We start from the raw sequence: 18,550 nt of genomic DNA on the forward strand, positions 1-18,550 counted from the left end.
ACTGACACTCAAAGTAAGGAACTGGACCCTCAGAGGAGTTAAGCATTTTTTTCCTTAAATAGAAGCAGGGGGTAGGAGTTTGGTCCTCTCACGCAGGGGTCATAACCACAACTAAGAGAATTAAACATGGTTTCTTCTCAGTCCTTTGTGACAAAGCATTTTATACAATTATTGAAATGTCTGTTAAGATCCAGAGGAGCAAACTAATTAGAGCAACAGTTCTACAACTTTGTAAAATTGAATCCTTGGTTTCCTAAACAAGCAGCCACAGATCTTGTTAATTAGAAGCACATGGGCACTAATGTGAAGAGAGCTCATGAACGGTGAGATAACATCCCTGTCAATTATTTTGCAAGCTGGAGTACAGTAATGTTTGTAAGAGGAGGGAAGAGAGAGAGAGAAAGAGAGAAAGAGAGAGAGAGAGAGAGAGAGAGAGAGAGAGAGAGAGAGAGAGAGAGAGAGAGAGAGAGAGAATTCTCTCCAGGATATATCTTGCATCTTTTTCCACTGCTTAGATCCAGCCAGATCAGCATCTGTTGCAACACCTGAGTTCCAAGGAGTGGCAGGCAGGGCTCCATAACCCCCACCTGATCTCCAGGGCTCAGCTGTCCCAGTGCTTAGCTTTTTGTTTTCCCTCACAGCAGGAATGACATAGTAGGTTGATCAACTGTCCCTTGGGGAAAAATTAAAACAGTCCCAAAGTATAGTACAGGAAAAAATTGCAACTAGGTAGTAGGACCAGGACCTGTCCTTAGTGCATAAGCTGGCTTTTTGGAACCTAGGGCCTATGCCCAGACACTTTGCTCAGCCTAGGTGAAGGGAGGAGGGGACTGGACCTGCCTCAACTGAATCTACCAGACTAAGCTGAATCCCCAGGGGAGTCCTTGCCTTGGAGGAGGTGGGAATGGGGGGGTGAATTGGGGGGAGGGGGGAGGGGAGGAGGGGGGCGGGAGGAGGGAGGACAGGGGAATCCGTGGCTGATATGTAAAATTAAATTAATTATAAAATAAAAAAAATTGCAACTAGGACATATAGACCCTTCAGACGGTCCTCAAAATTCCCCTATTTTTGTAATTCACAACAAGTTAAAAAATAAAGTTTGACTACTACATGATCTCAGGGACAGAACTATTACTATGAGAACAATGGGTATCCTGCAGTCAGGCTCCCTACTCCTACTATGGTTCTTCAAGGACATTAATTATTATACTTAACTTAAGAGATTGCTTTTTCTCTATTTCTTTACATCCTGATGATAAGGAAGAGTTTACATTCTCTTTTCCTGCTTTAAGCAATCAATAGCCAGTAACCTGATATCTGTGGAAAGTTTTACCACAGCAGAAAGAAAATAGTCCACTATACATCAATATGATATACATAAAGCACTTATGCCAGTGCTGGTTAAATTTCCTAAGGTATTGATCTTTCCTTATATGGATGACATTCTCTTCTCCTGATCATCTAGTCAATACTTAAAAGAGTTCTTAACTTTATGGTAGACAAACTAAAAGAGCAAAATTTAAATACAGCTTCAGATAAAATACAAAAGCAATCACCTTATACTTATTTAGGATACATTATTACTCAACAACAAATTCTCTACCATCTCCTCAGTTTAAAACTACCCGAACAATGTACCATCAGTTACTTACAAAAAAGTTTGGGCCAGGTAGTGGGCATGCCTTTAATCCCAGCACATGGGAGGCAGAGCCAGGCAGATCTCTGTGAGTTCAAGGCCAGCCTGGTCTACAGAGCAAGATCCAGGACAGGAACCAAGACTACACAGAGGAACCCTGTCTCGGAAAAAAAATCAACAACAACAACAAAAAGTTTGGTTCATGTCAGTTGGGTACTTTGGCAACACTCTTTAAGTTGCTTTCCAGAAACTTTCAGTTAAATTCCACCAAAACAACACTAAAAGCAGATTAAGTCATTAGCTTTAGACAATGCTAATGCTAAAATGATAGCTCACAAATTAATCCCTTACATCCTTATCAATTACTTACCCTTCCTTCCTCATCATCACCGACTGAATTATTTATCAACAAGGTAATGGTATTATAAAAATTTGTATGGTGCGGGTGGTAGTAGCACAAGCCTTTTATCCCAGCAATCAGGAGGCAAGAGCAGGCAAATCTCTGTGAGTTCAAGGTCAGCCTTATCTACAGAACAGTTTCAGGACAGACAAGACTACACAGAGAGACCCTGTCTCCAAAAACAAACATATATAGATATTATGTCAAAATTTCCACAACAATTTGTAACTCCTTATTGAAAAAAATTATAGACTTGATAATGTTGAAAAGGACACATCTTAAACAACTTACTGGTAAAGAGCCTACAGAAATCATTGTGCCACTAAATAAAGTGCAGGTTGATAATTTGTTCCACACTGATAATAATTGACAGGTAGCATTAGCATGCTACTCAAAGTCTATAGATATTCATCAGAAAGATCACCTTTTAAGATTTTTTTAAAAAGGTACTCCATGAATGTTTTCTAAAATCATATCTAAAAATCCTATAGAGATCTACTTTAATGCTTTTACAGATGGTTCTTCAAAAGGACAAGGTGTATATGTGTTATATACAAATTCCACATGTTCCACACACACAAAATATTGTACCCATCCTTGGTTGTACAGATCAACACTCAAAACTCACTATAGTCAATCTGTTTTAATTAGATGTTCCCCAGCCATTCAATATTTTAACCGATCTCCTGTATAAATTAGCACATAAAGGATAGAAATGCACTGAGAATGAAAACTGGTCTAACTTGAGATGTAAATTATGTTGCAGAAGGGTTATGAGTATGGAAAGGATGTAATGGAAAGATGGAAACATTTGGAATGAGGTCCTTGAAGATAGAATCTAGTAAATGGAAAACGGAAATGAATGGGACATGAAGTGTGCTTGTTCAGCTGAGTTTCCTTGTCTTGAAAATAAAAAGTAGTTAAAAATTGAATCCAACCCTAATGAAACATGACAATAAAGCTGAAATGCTGGCACCTCGGTCTCTAGAGAAAATAAGCAGGAAAAACCTGCCTAGGAAGAGGAAAAGGAGCAAAAGCCAGGAGCAGCTCTGCCTATTGCTGCCAGGAAACTGCTCCAAAGGTTTGGTGCAAGAGTTGGCTGCTACTGAGACTGTAGGAGATGTTTTCCCTGCTGATGCCTAGTCAAGTTACACCTCCATCCAATGGTGCAATCACAGCATTAGCAACATAAGGAAATTTATCTTATCCTTTGCATCAGAAATGGAGACACATTTCAGGTCTTTCATGCACCAAGAGCTCAAACACCACCCAGGTTCTTTTGCATTTACAACCAATGAAACTACATTTTTGATTTTGTATTTTTACACAACCTTAAAAAAAAAAAAGGAAGCTAACAATACAAACAGGCTTGGAAAGGATTTAAGAGAAAAATAGGGTAAAATGGAATCAAAAAAGGTTTTTGAAAATATTTCTTCTGGATAATGCAATGGCCAAGGAATGTAAACATAATCACATACTTCTCAAATTTCCCTCAGAGGCCGGAAGGGGTTCAACAAAACGTACAATCAATGACAGATAATTTTGAGTTTTCACCTCAAATTATTTTTGATACAGCCTGAGAATCTATTATAGTAGAATGTCTCTGAAATTTAGTAAGAACCAGAGCCTTCCAGTAAGTTCTTCCTCCATGGAACTGTTATGCTTGATATTGTTCATGGTTTTTGCTTCATTTACAGCACTAATTCTCAACTTGTCAGTTATGACCCATTTGGAGGGACAAACAAGCCTTTCGTAATGGTCAACTAAACCATTGGAAAACACATATTTACATTATGATTCATAACAGTAGAAATTACAGTTATGAAGCAGAAATAAAAATAACTTTACAGTCAGGGGTCACCACAACATGCAGAACTGTAATAAAGGGTTGCAGTATTGGGAAGATTGAGAACAGTATCAGCTGGATATGTATTTTCATGCTTTCATGAAAAACATTCTTTTCTCCTTTATGATTTTCTGTGATTATTTCTCAGGTACTTCTGAACATCCTTTTACCTAGTAGGAAAGCCTTCTTGAGTTCAAAATTAAAGTCCTAAGTTTTAAAAATACTAACTATTATATAAAAGCCTTAGACTTAAATCTTTAGAAATTAATGACCATTGTTTATTAAGTAGGTTATGTTTGTTTTCATTTTTTTAGTTTTGTGCTTTTTCTTGCTCTGACATGAGTGATCAGACTCTGGCAAAGGAGGAAGTTAGGGGAGGCCTATCCTGTATTGAAGGCTTTTTACATACTGTGTTTCACACAGTATCCCAAGCTTCTAGAACATACTTAGTGGGTGGTTCTCACATCAACATAATATCTGTAACTAGTGCTGTCTATGTCTGAGGACCTTTCTACTGTCAAGCGTATAGAAATCCATGCTTAGAGTACACTACAGGCATGCACAGTACCAATTCCTAACTAGTCAGCTATAGAACACTACCTCAGACATGACATGGGGCTCTGGGGGCTCCAGGAAAATACCATTGTATCACATGGTAAGCTTGACTTTCTCAAATAGCTCTTTAGATATTTCTTTTCTAGGACTTTAATTACACCTAAATGTTGATAATGGTCCTGCTTGTACTGACAAAGGCTTTAAAACATTTTACAGTTTATAAAATATTGATCATGTTACTGAAATCCCTTACAATCCATAGGATCAAGCTATTGTGAAATGACATCATCAAATATTTAAATGATAGATTTTAAAAATAAAAAGCGGGTATACACACTCACCTAAATCCCTACATACTACACTACATTTAGCTGTGTTATCTTTGATTTTTTCACTATAAAGGATAATACTTTTTTAGCTGCCCAATAGCATTTTTTCCATAAAGGAGATACAACCTAAAGTATGTGTTAAATGAAATGGTCTAAAACTAATCAATGGAAACGGCCTGATATTCTTGTAAAATCAGGGTAAGGTTATACTTATGTCTTTCCAGATAATGAACAAAGTGGTACCTGCTTCAATGTATCCAACCAGGACAGCATCCCAGAGAAGGAGGAGAGGGAGGGGGACAGGGAAGGAGAAGAAGAAGAAGAAGAAGAAGAAGAAGAAGAAGAAGAAGAAGAAGAAGAAGGGGAAGGGGAAGAAGGGGAAGGGGAGGGGGAAGGGGAAGGAGAAGGAGAAGGAGAAGGAGAAGGAGAAGGAGAAGGAGAAGGAGAAGGAGAAGAAGAAACTAGTAACTAGGGAGACATCAAGACTTAACTCTCCCAGCTGAGACTTTGGAGAAACAATGAGGTCACAAGAAGACAGCTTTCCCTTTTCCTTGGCCCTCTGTTAACTATTCTTATAATTCCCTTATGCTTACCTATATTAGTTAGACTAGCCACTAGGTGTCTTTGGCCTCTATTACAGCCATTATTTTCTCTTTTAAAAATTAAAAAGGGGGGAGCTGTAGGGGACATGTAGGTACTTGTGTTCACAGATAAGCACTAGGGAAATCAGGAATATTAAATACATGAGGTTATCTCTTCAAAGGAAAACATGTATTACCTGTTTTCCACCTTGAAGGCTGGGAGAGAAGGTGATTAATAGCCTGATGACCTCTGTGCTGTCTATATAGCCAGGCCACGTGACCTCCTCACACTCTTGAGCCTGTTTATAGCAGTCAACCTCTAGCTCTGTCATCCCCCTGACCCTCATCATGAGCTTGTACCTGCTTCCTTAGTTAATATACAGGACCTATCTTTATGGAAGATGTCACTTGTACTTTACAAGAATTTTTATATATATGTCTTTAACTTTGTTGTGCAGATGGGATTGAGCTAATTATCACCAGGAAACATTTTTCCAAATTGTGCTGTGCTTAAATATGGCTGAAATAAACTACCTGGTGTCAGCCTTGAAGTTTGAACCAACACTGACTATTGAGTCTTGTTAAATTAAACTGCCTTATCTCACACAGATTGACATTCTGGTGGAATTGGTGGTTGTATAGGCCTCACCTTCAATTTCCCTCTGTCTTTCTCATCCCTCCAATTTCTCCCACCCCCATTTCCTCACAATTTCATGGTCTCCTGCTCTTTCAGTTGTTCAGTTTCCAGCACCAACATTGTATTCCATAACCATCTACAACACCAATTCTAGGGTCTCTCCTGCAGTTCTTCTTCTAGCTTCTGTGCACATCAGACATATACACATGATGTACATGCATGCATGCAGGCTAACACTCATACACATGAATCAAAATTAAATAATTTTTATCTGAAATTTTATTGAAAAGCAAAAGTTGGTTATAAATTATTATGACTCTCTTTTGAGGTGGATAAGGCCAAAGCAATGGGGCCACGCCTTAAGCAAACAAAGAGCTGTGACATATGCAGAGAGCACTCTGGCCAGAGGAAACCTGACCAATAAGCTGAAAACCAAAAGAGGATGATATGCAGCCTAGAGCCAATCAAGAAACACCATAGTAGCTAGGAGCAAAGCCTGCCAAAAATCCACATGTATAGACCTCAGCACTCTGTTTAATAAATGAGAGATTGCTTGCAAACCTCCTGGAGTGTGTGTCATTGACTCTGCATCTACTCATCCCCCACCCCCGGGATTAGAGACAGTGAGACCCCAGCTGCAGAGTCAGCAACACTCTTTGTGTGTATATTTTTTATTTTTTTATTGAAAAACAGATTCTTCTCTCATACAAAGCATCCTGACCATAGTTTCCCCTCCCTCCACTCCTCCTAGCCCCACCCAGAAGTGCTCCTCCTCAATTTCCTCCTTTTAAAAGAGCAGGCCTTAGAGACACAACAACCAACCACAACAAAATAAGATACAATAAGACAAAACAATAGCCCTCCTATCAAGGCTAGACAAGGCAACCCAATAGAAGAAAAATACAGTCTTAAGAGCAGGCAAAAAAGTAACACGTGTGTGTGTGTGTGTGTGTGTGTGTGTGTGTTCACATATAGTCCAAAGAAGAGAGAGAGAGGGTGAAAAAAATTAAGTTTCTCTGAAGTAAAGTGGAGATAAGAGACTTTTGGAGGTGTAGAACAGAGTAAATTATAAGAGATTTTGAGATTCTGCATTTGTGTAAGCTAAAAGCAGCATTCAGAAGCCATAGGTGAGAGCTGAGAGATAACATAGTCTGTAGATAGGCCTCTAGTTTCAGAACAGGAAAGGGTTAAATTGAGAAAGTGGCTGATGAGGAAGGAGAGGGCAAAGAAGGTATGAGATGACAGGGTCCTAAAGTATTGTGCAGCTCCTGGGGAGGGAAACTGTCTTAGTTGGGGTTTCTATTGCTGTGAAGAGACACCATGACCACTGAAACTCATATAAAGAAAAACATTTCATTAAGCTGGCAGCTTACATTTCAGAGTTTCAGTCCATTGTCATCATGGTGGGGAGCATGGCAGCTTGCAAGGATTCATGGTGTTGGTTACATTTTGATCAGAAGACAATAGGAAATGGACTAAGACTAAGACACTGGGCATGACTTGAGCATATACGAGACCTCAAAGCCCACCCCCACTTTAACACACTTCCTCTAATAAGGCCATATCTACTCCAACAAAGCCACACCTCCAAATAGTACCACTCCCTATGAGCTTATGGGGACCAATTACATTCAAACTACCACAGAAATCTACAGAGAAAGAAGAATGCAAGGAAAAAGCTTGGAGTGGCAATTAGAAGCAGTTGGAGAAGCAGGTGGGAGAGGCAGGGCTGAGAAGCAGCAGGGACAGATGGAGAAGGGAGGTGGGAAGTGAGAGGGAAGCAATATATCTGCTTCCATCAGTCCCTGTGCCCATAAAATTATGAAGATTGTCATTTTGTGTAGCTAGAAGATTTCCTGTGTCCCAGCCTGCTGGTGGTCAGGACAAATCTCTCTCACCCACCAGTCTAGCAGCCGCTCAGACCCAGATAAACACATAGAGGTTTATATTAATTAAAACTGTTCAGCCATTAGCTCAGGCCTACCACTGACTAGCTCTTACACTTAAATTAACCCATGATTCTTATTTATGTTTAGACATGTGGCTTGGTACCTTTTCCCAGTTCTGCCTGCACATATTGTTTCTCATGGCCGACTGGCAGCATCTCCTGATCCAGTCCTCCTGTTCCCAGCATTCTCCTCTCTCTTTGTCCCACCTATACTTCCTGCCTGGCTACTGCCAATCAGCACTTTATTTATTAACCAATCAGGACAACACATTTACACCATACAGAGTGATATCTACAATAATTTTGTTTGTTTTTTTAGGGAGTATACAGCCTGTTTAATACTTAGCATCATTAATACTAAGTGTGTGTTGGAGTTTTTATTTGGGATGGAGGGAGAAGATTAACTTTGCTAGTACTGGCTGGGAGCCAGGGTCAAAAGCCAACTTTGTTTGCTGGGCTTTCAGTGGCTAAGGAGACCTCCAAGAGAGAGATCATCTCCCAAGCTCCATCACAAAGAGGGGAACACAGTGGGTCCAAGGAGAAAATAAGAACCTGTTGATAGGACTATGATTGTTGGACCTTGGTGTTTTGGCTCAGGAATGAGTCAGTGGCCAAATATGGGAATAGCCCTTGAGGGTTAGTTTTATGAGTATAATCTAATGGTTTTTAGCAAAGGGGAGAAAGGTAAAAGGCAAAACCTGTTGGTGCCATGTTTGGCATGCTCAGGCCTTAGATAGCCCTTCAGGTAGTCTGGATCTTGCTGGGGCCTCCAGAAAATGTTAATCCTATCATTAGAGAAAAAGATCACTACTACAATTTTGAGGCAAATATGAACCAAGCTTTATTTAATACTGACAGGCCAGGGTGATGGATTCTGGTCAAGTCCATTCCACTGTCCCCAGAAAACGGCCACAAGTCATCTTTTGCAGAAGCTTATAAAGGCAAACCCATTATGCCACATATTTCTCACCAGGTCCAATCAGGGGCAAGCATATACACTGATGTCTCAATTTTTTTCAGCCATAGCTTTAATATATCCCTGTGAGCTGACTCATTATGGATAGTCCCTATTTGTGTTTTTCTATATCCTTTAGCAGGGAATAAGCTGGCATTGCATTTTTATTGAATTTTTGTTAGATTCATGCCAGGATCAGGAATATTCCTTGTGTTCCATGTTAAGCTCAAATTTAGCCCTCTCTGCCTAAAATCAAGTGTGAAACTGTCTTAATCATATTGGTTTTATGCTTTGAGTGATGCCTCTAACATTCTAATCACAGTTTGTTTTGTTGTTGTTATTGTTGACTTACTTTAAGAAGAATTCTTACTTATTTGTATCTAACAGTAATTCTTCATTTGGTTACTGAAGTAATAATGTCCACTTCTTTCTCCCACTATAGTAATAGTTGTCCCATAAGGGAAAGATCTTCCAGCTGTTTTGCCTCTCCTACAAAGGAGATTTCTGTCCATTTCCATAGAACATTTTTTTGAAGTTTTTCACCTTGTCTCTACCATTTTAATGGATTCTCAGTGCTGCGGCTATCACTCTATATAAATAAAGCACTGATTGGCCAGGGACCAGGCAGGAAGTATAGGGACAAAGAGAGAGGATAATTGAGGAAGGAGGAAGGAAAGGGAGACCGGCTGGAGCCACCGCCAAGACAAGGAAGATGTAAAGTACCAGTAAGCCACGAGCCACGTGGCAAAGTAAAGATTAATAGAAATGGGCTGAATATAAGCGTGAGAGCTAGACAATGATAGGCCTGAGCTAATGGCCAAGCAGTTTAAATAATGTAAGAGTCTGTGTGGTTATTTTATAAGTGGGCTCCGGGACTGGCGGGACTTGGCAGTGGGAGCTGGAGAAAAATTCTCCAGCTACACTCAGTGTGAGTCACAATAAAATTTCTGCAAGTGGATGTAAGCTTTCTTTGTATATTCTAGGGATTTAATCACTAAGATAACCCACACTTGGTTTTATCTAGCTGAATGGGCCTAGAGAGATAGGTCAGAAGTTAAGTACACTGACTGATCTTCCAGAGGACCTGAGTTCTATTTCTAGCACCCACATCTAGCTCACAACCATCTGTAACTCCAGAATCATGGGATTCAACACTCTCTTCTAGCATCTGAGTGCACTGTGAACATGTGGTGCCTAGATGGGTATGCAGGCCAAATATCCATGTACAAAATAAAATAAAACATTTAAATTGTAGCTGAAGTCTTCATACAAGATTGTGTGGTGACTCTTTTTTATTTATTTATTTATTTATTTTTTGGTTTTTCGAGACAGGGTTTCTCTGTGTAGCTTTGCGCCTCTCCTGGAACTCACTTGGTAGCCCAGGTTGGCCTCGAACTTACAGAGATCTGCCTGGCTCTGCCTCCCGAGTGCTGGGATTAAAGGCGTGCGCCACCATCGCCTAGCCTGTGTGTGGTGACTCTTACTCTTTGAATGCTCTGCCCCAGAGAATGTCATGATTTTGTCTCAACTATTTAGAATCTTCAGTCTGTTTCCTTAAAAAGTCGCAAAAATCAAGAAAAATTATGATTTTGTTGAATATCCAGCTTCTACTTGTTCTTCATTTTTGGATGACACTTCAGACTTTATGAAAAAAATCAATAATCTTTAACATTGTCTGAGGATGGATGGGTATTTAAGGTTTGTATAAGATTCTGTCTTTTAAAAATCAATTAGGATTATTCTTTAGTGACCTACAGACTTTCAAAGTGATATGATCATTTGCACTCTAATTGGAACAGAGTTTTCTTATCTTTGATTCTAATTAGAATCTGATTATCAGAATAATGAGAAACTCAGTCAAAGTATTCTTATTAGTATATTCAACACATAGGGATAACAAGACATGAAGCTACCTCTTGTTTGCAACATTAAGGAAGTTTTTCACCAAACAGAAGTCTCACATACATAAATACAGAACAAGAAAAATCATGTAGCATTAGATCTAGTAAATTTATATTTGATTCCTAACATTCAAATTAGTAAAGATATCATTATTATGCATTTTTATTATTCTTCCTACTAAAAAAAAATCTCAAAAATTTTCAAGACAAATTATCTATAAATGGATCACTCTCAATCTAAGTTGCACAATACAATGCCCTAGAGGCCTTTTACAAATTAAGATGGCACACCCTATGCCACTGTAGTTCTCAAGTTCTCCAGATGAATTTTAAAAGAGGAGGGCCACTAATAAAGTCAGATATATAACCATGCCAAAAGAACAAGATTAACTGGTCAGGTTAGGAAAGGAATATGAGGCATAAACATTTCATAAGAAAAGCATTCTTAATCATTTTGAAACCTTTTTGTTATTTTCTTAGAGACAATGTCTTCTGACAGTGCCCAGTGATAGGTCCAAAGCCCCCAATCAAAATGGCAGTGCTGGTGATATTGTTGTAAACAGAAGGATTATTGAGAAGTAAACAGAAGAATTTTTAACATGTAAAGAAGCCTAAAGGAAAACCTAAAGGAAGGTTTCTGTTTACCACAAAAGCACATCTCTTAAAGAAGTTTCCTTTTTGCCAGGAACAACCTTTAATCATCCAGGAACCTGTTTTTGTTTTTTACACTTTGTTTTTTACACTTTTGGGACCCACCACCCAAATATATACATGGAGACTTATTCTTATTTATGACTCCCTGGCCTTAGCTTGGCTTGTTTCTAACCAGCTTTACTAAGTTAAATTATCCCATTTCTCTTTATATTTTGCCTCTGGACATTTTACCTTTATATATCAAATATATCAATGTTTCATTCTTACTCCATGGCTGACTGCATGGTTAAGTGGGTGGCCCCTGGCTTCGTCCTCTCCTTCTCCTTTTCTTGCTCTTCCTTCTTCTCTAGATCTCTTTTCCTAGATTTCTTTTACTCTCTCTGCCCACCAGTCCCACCTGTTTCTCTCTCCTGCCTAGCTATTGGCCATTCAGCTTCTTATTAGACCAATCAGGTGTTTTAGAAAGGCAAAGTAACACAGATTTATAGAATTAAACAAATGTAACATTGAAGAATTTAAGATATCTTTGCATCATTAAACAAATATTCCACAGCATAAATCAATGTAACAAATCTTAAACTAATATTACACAACATTTCCTCCACTTGTCTAAATAAAATGAAAGGTTTTAACTTTAACACAGTCAAACTATATATAGCAAAAGCAGTTTCAAGTAAGTATTACATTTACAATATTCAGTCCATTTGTATTCAGCAAATTCAGAGAAAATACTGTTATCTATCTTACCTTAGCAAATTCAAACTTTTATATCTAATTTACTTTTTATCATAACTAAGGAAAACTATAACTCTAACTATTTAGTCTTTAACTCCATCAAAGACCCCAGAAGGATCTAATGTTACCTAACAACAGAGAGATATGGCTGCCTGTACTGTAACCCAAAGTTCCTCTGCAAAGTTGGGGCATCCATCTTCAGCCTACAGGCCTAGAATATCTGGTAGACTTTACAGTGAAGCAGGAAATTTGAATGACTATCCCACCTTGTATTGGCTGCCAGAAGCAGATGTGTCTCATTGTCATGAAAATCTTAGGTTATTAAAATTTTTAAATGCCATATTCTCTAGGGCCTTGAAGTGTTTGAAAATTATCTGTCTAAAATACACCTGTTTAACCTTGAAAACATACCTAATGTAACTACAAGTTTGATTACTATAAGTTAACTACTAACCTCATTTCTTAATTCTACATTGCATCTTTAAATGAGCTATATAAGTATAGTGCCCCAAACAAGAATAGAAACGTTTATGCAGTTTAATAAAAAATAACTTTAAATTTGTATCAATATACCAAAATCCATGCAATGCAAAATATCTGAGATTAATAGTTGCCTTTTTATCCTATATTCCTGTATTCTCCTAAATGACAACAAACGTCCTTAATTCAACAAATAACCAACAACCACCCACTTCTTGGAAACGTGGGTGTCATTTTCTCTAGGGTGCTTCCTGCTGTCTATGGGCAAAAGCATCTTAAGGGGTCCCTGAGAAAATTGAGATAATGGCCAAATCCTGTGAAGACCAGCTGTAACCTTTGTTGATATATACATATATATTACCTGTCAAGATTCAGGAGGTTCTCCCCTAATCAATCCTGATCCATATTAACCTGGATGGAATCCATAGCCCCTTGTTTCCTATGGAAACAAAAGCAAAACCTTTTTCTAACTTTAAAGCATCCTTAAAATATCTAAGCTGGTTTATTTCAGCAGTCCCTCTTTCAATCCCATGTCTCTTAATAGCTATCATTTGTTTATCAGAAATCAAAAAATTCAAGATCAATAGAGCAATATATAGGATCTCTGGATCTCCCTGTGTATTTTCTATCTCTACGTGGCTTATTCTTATTTTATATTACTTTACTTCTCTCTTTAAAGACTTTATTTAACTTATTACTTCTAAACAACTTATTTTTTCTATGGCTGTCTATATCCTTTTCTTTCCTTCTTAAGCCTACACACATTGTTAAACACAGTGTAACCTACTTAGCATCTTTTTTCCATCTGGATCTGTCTTTACTACTTATCTCTAGTCTTTTTTGACCACATGAGCTTTTAAACTGCTAAGCAGTGCATCTAGAACCTCAGCCACGGTTTTAGTGGCTGGCTATGCCACCCCCATCGGGTCTTTGAAAGCCAAGTCTAAAGCTCACAGCCCAGTCAGAGGTGCATGACCAGGAATTGCATTCAATCCCCCAGCTCTGGAACTGAATGCCCTGCACTGTGGCAGGCATTTTTAATTAGTTTTTCTTTCTACTTCATGTGAAAAAGGATGTTCAAATGCTCTGATGTATGGCAGAGTTTCTTAAAGAGCCTGTATTCCTCACATACACTTTCCCCCCCAGCTTTCTCAGGCCCTAGATGGAAATGTGGCCCCATGTTTGGCACCGGAATGTAGTTGGTTTTTGTTTTTTGGTTTTTGTTTTTTTACTCCTTACTCTTTGGGACCCACCACTCAGCTCCCAAATAAATGCAAAGAGACTTATTCTTACTTATGAATGCCCAACCTTAGCTTGGCTCATTTCTTGCTAGCTTTTCTTAACTTAAATTATCCCATCCAACTTTTGCCTCTGGACTTTTACCTTTCTCTATTCTATATTCCTTTCTTGACTTCTTACTCCATGGCTGGCTGGGTGGCTGGCCCCTGGTGTCCTCCTCTCCTTTTCCTTTTCTTGATCCCTGCTCTTCTTCTCCTTCTATTTATTCTCTCTGTCTTGCAGCCCCACTCATCCCTCTCATGCCTGGCTATTGGCTGTTCAGCTCTTTATTAGATCAATCAGGTGTTGTAGGCAGGCAAATTAACACAGCTTTACCCAGTTAAACAAGGGCAACATAAAAGAATGCAACACATTTTTGCATCATTAAACAAATATTCCACAGCATAAATGAATGTAGCACATCTTAAATTAATGTTACACAACAGGAACCTCCCTTTACCTTCCCACAAAGGTCAACTACCTTGGTTAAGGAATCCTAATTTCTGGTCAGTCGGACAGCCTGTATCAGCTCAGATACTCACCTTGCTGACTGTCATATAAAATCTGCTTGCTTCTGGACTGGAGAGATGACTCAGTTGTTAAGATCACTGGCAGCTCTCTCAGAGGTCCTGATTTCAATTTCCAACAACCACATAATGGCTCACAGCCATCTACAATGGGATCTGATTCCCTCTTGTGACATGCAGGTGTACCTGCAGAGAATATATATATATATATATATATATATATATATATATATATATATATATATATAAAATTTAAGAAAAATCTGCTTGCTTCTCCATCATTTTGTCTTCTCTCTGCCCCATCTCATGATGGTCTTAGGAGTTTGATTTCCCAATAACCTTTCTTTCTATTCATGAAGTGGTCTTATTTGAAACAAACTGGTGGCTGTGCTTCATAGTCTCTCCAGATCTCTTTGGTACTTGCTTATGCACCGATTCTGCTTGGCTCTATAGCTAGGAAAACAGTTTTAAGACATTTCAGACTCCTGGGTCAACAGAACTTTGCTAGAAGCCCCTGATGAAGAGAATGACACTGACTTCAGGATGAGGAAACACTATCAGATTTAGCTGTTTTTTGTTCCATTTTGGCAGCAGCTGATCATATTATATTCAGGGTCATTAAGTGGAGAGATGAAAAATGATGATTGATACATTTTCACTTTTACTCATTCCAGGAGTACAGACAATGGAAGGGTTCTGCCCATATTCTGGGTAAGTCTTTCCACTTAGTTATGTCCTTTTGGAAATTCCTGAAGGGAAAACCAAGAGGTTTGTCTACTATTCTAAATTCTGTAAAGTTGATAACCAAGGTTAACTATTATATGTACACCCCTTGTCAACTTGAAACCCAAAACATTACCCTAACTCATCTCCTACCTGGTTCTCAGAGGTTCAAGTCATTCTCATAATGCAAAATGCATTTAATGTAACAGTCTCTCAAATCTTAATAATTCTAACACTGTTCAAGTGCCTAAAGTGAAAAGACCCATCTGAGACTCAAAGCAAACTTTTAACTGTGAGACCCTATACAAATATGTTGCATACATTGACTACACAATGGCAAAAAAGGAATGTTCTCATTCAAAATGTGAGAAATTGAACCATAGTAAGTAAAGATTGTGCCAAAGTGAGGCTGGATCCCAGAAAGGAAAACCCAAAATCCTGTAGCTCCATGTCATCATCCACACCTCATGAAAGAATCATTGTGCTACAAGCCTTAGAAGCCTTTCCCTGCCAATGCTTCTACATGAAGCACGTGAACCTTTCCCTTGGACTGATGCCTTTCCATGTGCACAACTTTTATATGTGGATGTTTCAAAATCCTGGCATCTCCAACATCCAAAGATCTCTTTTTCATCTTGTATTTCACATTCACAGTCTCATAAAATGGCTTCTTAGTGTTTCCTTGTAGAGATGTTGAATCTGATATACCTTGCCCAACCTCAGCAGCTACCTGAGACCTGAGTACCATTCTCCAAAACCCCACATTTCTTGTTACTACATCTTCTACCAATCCATTGTATGGAGTGGATGACATTGCCAAATTATACTGTCAGCTCAAGATTTGGTGACCTTCTACCACAGTTGCAGTTGCCTCGGTGGACGCTGGTGTCAAAAACCTATGAAAACATTCCACAGGTGATTGCTTCAGAATGCAGCATCCTTTATAAACATTATCAGTTTATTATGTCTCCTTTCAAATTAATTTGCATTTCACAAGCTGTAGTTTTTGATAAATGATGTCTTATCCTCAAGACACCTTTCCTGTCCTAGAACAAAGTATGTGGTTCTCCCCAAAACTAGTTGTAATAATTTCTTTTAACAATTAGAGTAAAATGTTAGGAATTCATAAATACTATTCAATAATGACTCACAGTGTTAATTGTCTCAATGTCTCAAATTGAAAAAGAAAAGAGTAACAGATTGATTAGAAAACAGAATTTATCATTCTGCTACTTCCAAGAAACATACCTTACCATCAAGAAAAACTGTGACCTTAGGGTAAAAGAATGAAAAAAGTTATACCAGGAAAAAGGGACAAAGAAAACAATTGGGCATAGCTACTCTAATATCTGACAAACTAGAAATTCAAATCCAAAATAGTCAAAGGAGATTGAGAAGGACACAGCATACTCATTAATGGAAAAAATCCACCAAGAGGATATTTCGATTCTGAACATTTATGCACCAATCTTGGGGTTATCCAATTTCATAAATACACTATTAGATCTAAAATTGCTTTTTGACCATAACACAGTGGTTATGAATGACTTCAATATCTCATTCTTATGAATAGACAGGTCATATAAACTAAACTGAATATAGAAACCCTGGAGTTAAATAATATCATAAATCGAGTGAATGGAACAGACATCTACTGAACATTCTACTCAAACACTAAAGAATACACTTTCTTCTCCACAGTTCATTAATTTCCCCACAAATTAGTACACAAAGCAAGTCTCAAAAATATATGAAAATTGCAATAATATTCTTAATTCTGTTTGATCACAAAGGGATAACTAGAGCTGGATATCAGCAACCATAGAAATAGAAATGGCAGACAGCATACAAATTCATGCAAGCTAAACAATACATTACTGAATGAAAAATGAGTAAAGCCAGAAATAAAGAAGGGGGAAAAAGCTCTCTAGAATTGAATGAAATTGAAAACACAACATTTATCCTCTAGTAGCATGAAGAGTACCTTCTAGCACTTTGAACACTAGTCAGAAGGGGTGAAGCATCTAGCTAAGTACAAGCTTGATGTGTCCATGTTCAGTTACATAAGTAAATAGTGTCTTCTGCCATAAAGACTTACCTTCATGTGAAAGGCAACCAAATACCTTTGGCAATAACCTATAATGTTTGGTGGTTCCATGAGACCCTTTGGATAATGGATAAAACTAGAAAAATTCAACCAAATGAGTTAACACAGACCCAAAATAACAACTATCTTACATGGATGTTAGCTTTTAAGCTTTCAATATGTGTACTACAATCTGAATAACCACAGAGATTAGGTCCTGGTAAGACACCAAGGAAGGAGAGCATAGCTATAGTTTTCCTGCCTTGCCCACAGTCAGGACAAATCTTTGTCACCCTCCAGTCTCACAGCTGCTCAGACCCAACCAAGTAAGCACAGAGACTTATATTGGTTACAAACTATATGGCCGTGGCAGGCTTCTTGCTAACTGTTCTTACAGCTTAAATTAATCCATTTCCTTAAATCTATACCTTGGCACATGGCTCGTGGCTTACCGGGATCTTCACATGCAGCTTGTCACGGTGGCGGCTGGCAGTGTCTCTCTGACTCAGTCTTCCACTTCCCAGCTTTATTCTCCTCCTTGTCCCACCTATACTTTCTGCCTAGCCAATGGCCAATCAGTGTTTTATTTATTGACCAATCAGCAACACATTTGCCATACAGAACATCCCACAGCAGGAGAGGATATCTAATGAAGTGGAAATAGAATTAGTGTTGTTGAAAGATAAAGGAGAAACTAGAATAGGAGGACTAGATGGATAAGGGGTTTGGAGAGAAAAATAATGGAGGAGATAAAGAGAAGGAACACTAAAGTCCTTTTGAAAAACATATAGAAACCTACTACTGTAGAAGCTTCCTAAGATATGTACATATATGAAAGTAATTGAAATGAAGTTACCATATAATGGGGGAGAGAATGCCCCAACTAGACAGCTTATACCACCAAATAAAGCTTCCAATTCCAGGAATAGCTTATGTCTTCTAGTTATTGGTCAATAAGGTCCCATAGACTTCCCAATGTTATAGACTGTAGCCAATGCTATTGGTTATCCTCTAGAGCTTGACAGTAATTCCTATTGCTGAATACATCATATATTTATGGCATAGAATATGGAGAAATCTAACTGATACTCAACTAGAAGTTCTGTCCCTACCAGCTAGTATTCATAGGGTTGGAAGATCCTTTGCATGCTACCAGAAGAGAAGAGTAGTCTTCAATCTCATCCAGCTATGAACTCTGTGAACTATAATGACTGTGGTGGTTTGAATAAGAATGGCCCTTATAGGCTCACATATTTGAATGCTTAGTCACCAGGAAGTG

Source organism: Peromyscus eremicus, chromosome 2 (assembly GCF_949786415.1).
Source record: "Peromyscus eremicus chromosome 2, PerEre_H2_v1, whole genome shotgun sequence".
Classification (NCBI taxonomy): domain Eukaryota; kingdom Metazoa; phylum Chordata; class Mammalia; order Rodentia; family Cricetidae; genus Peromyscus; species Peromyscus eremicus.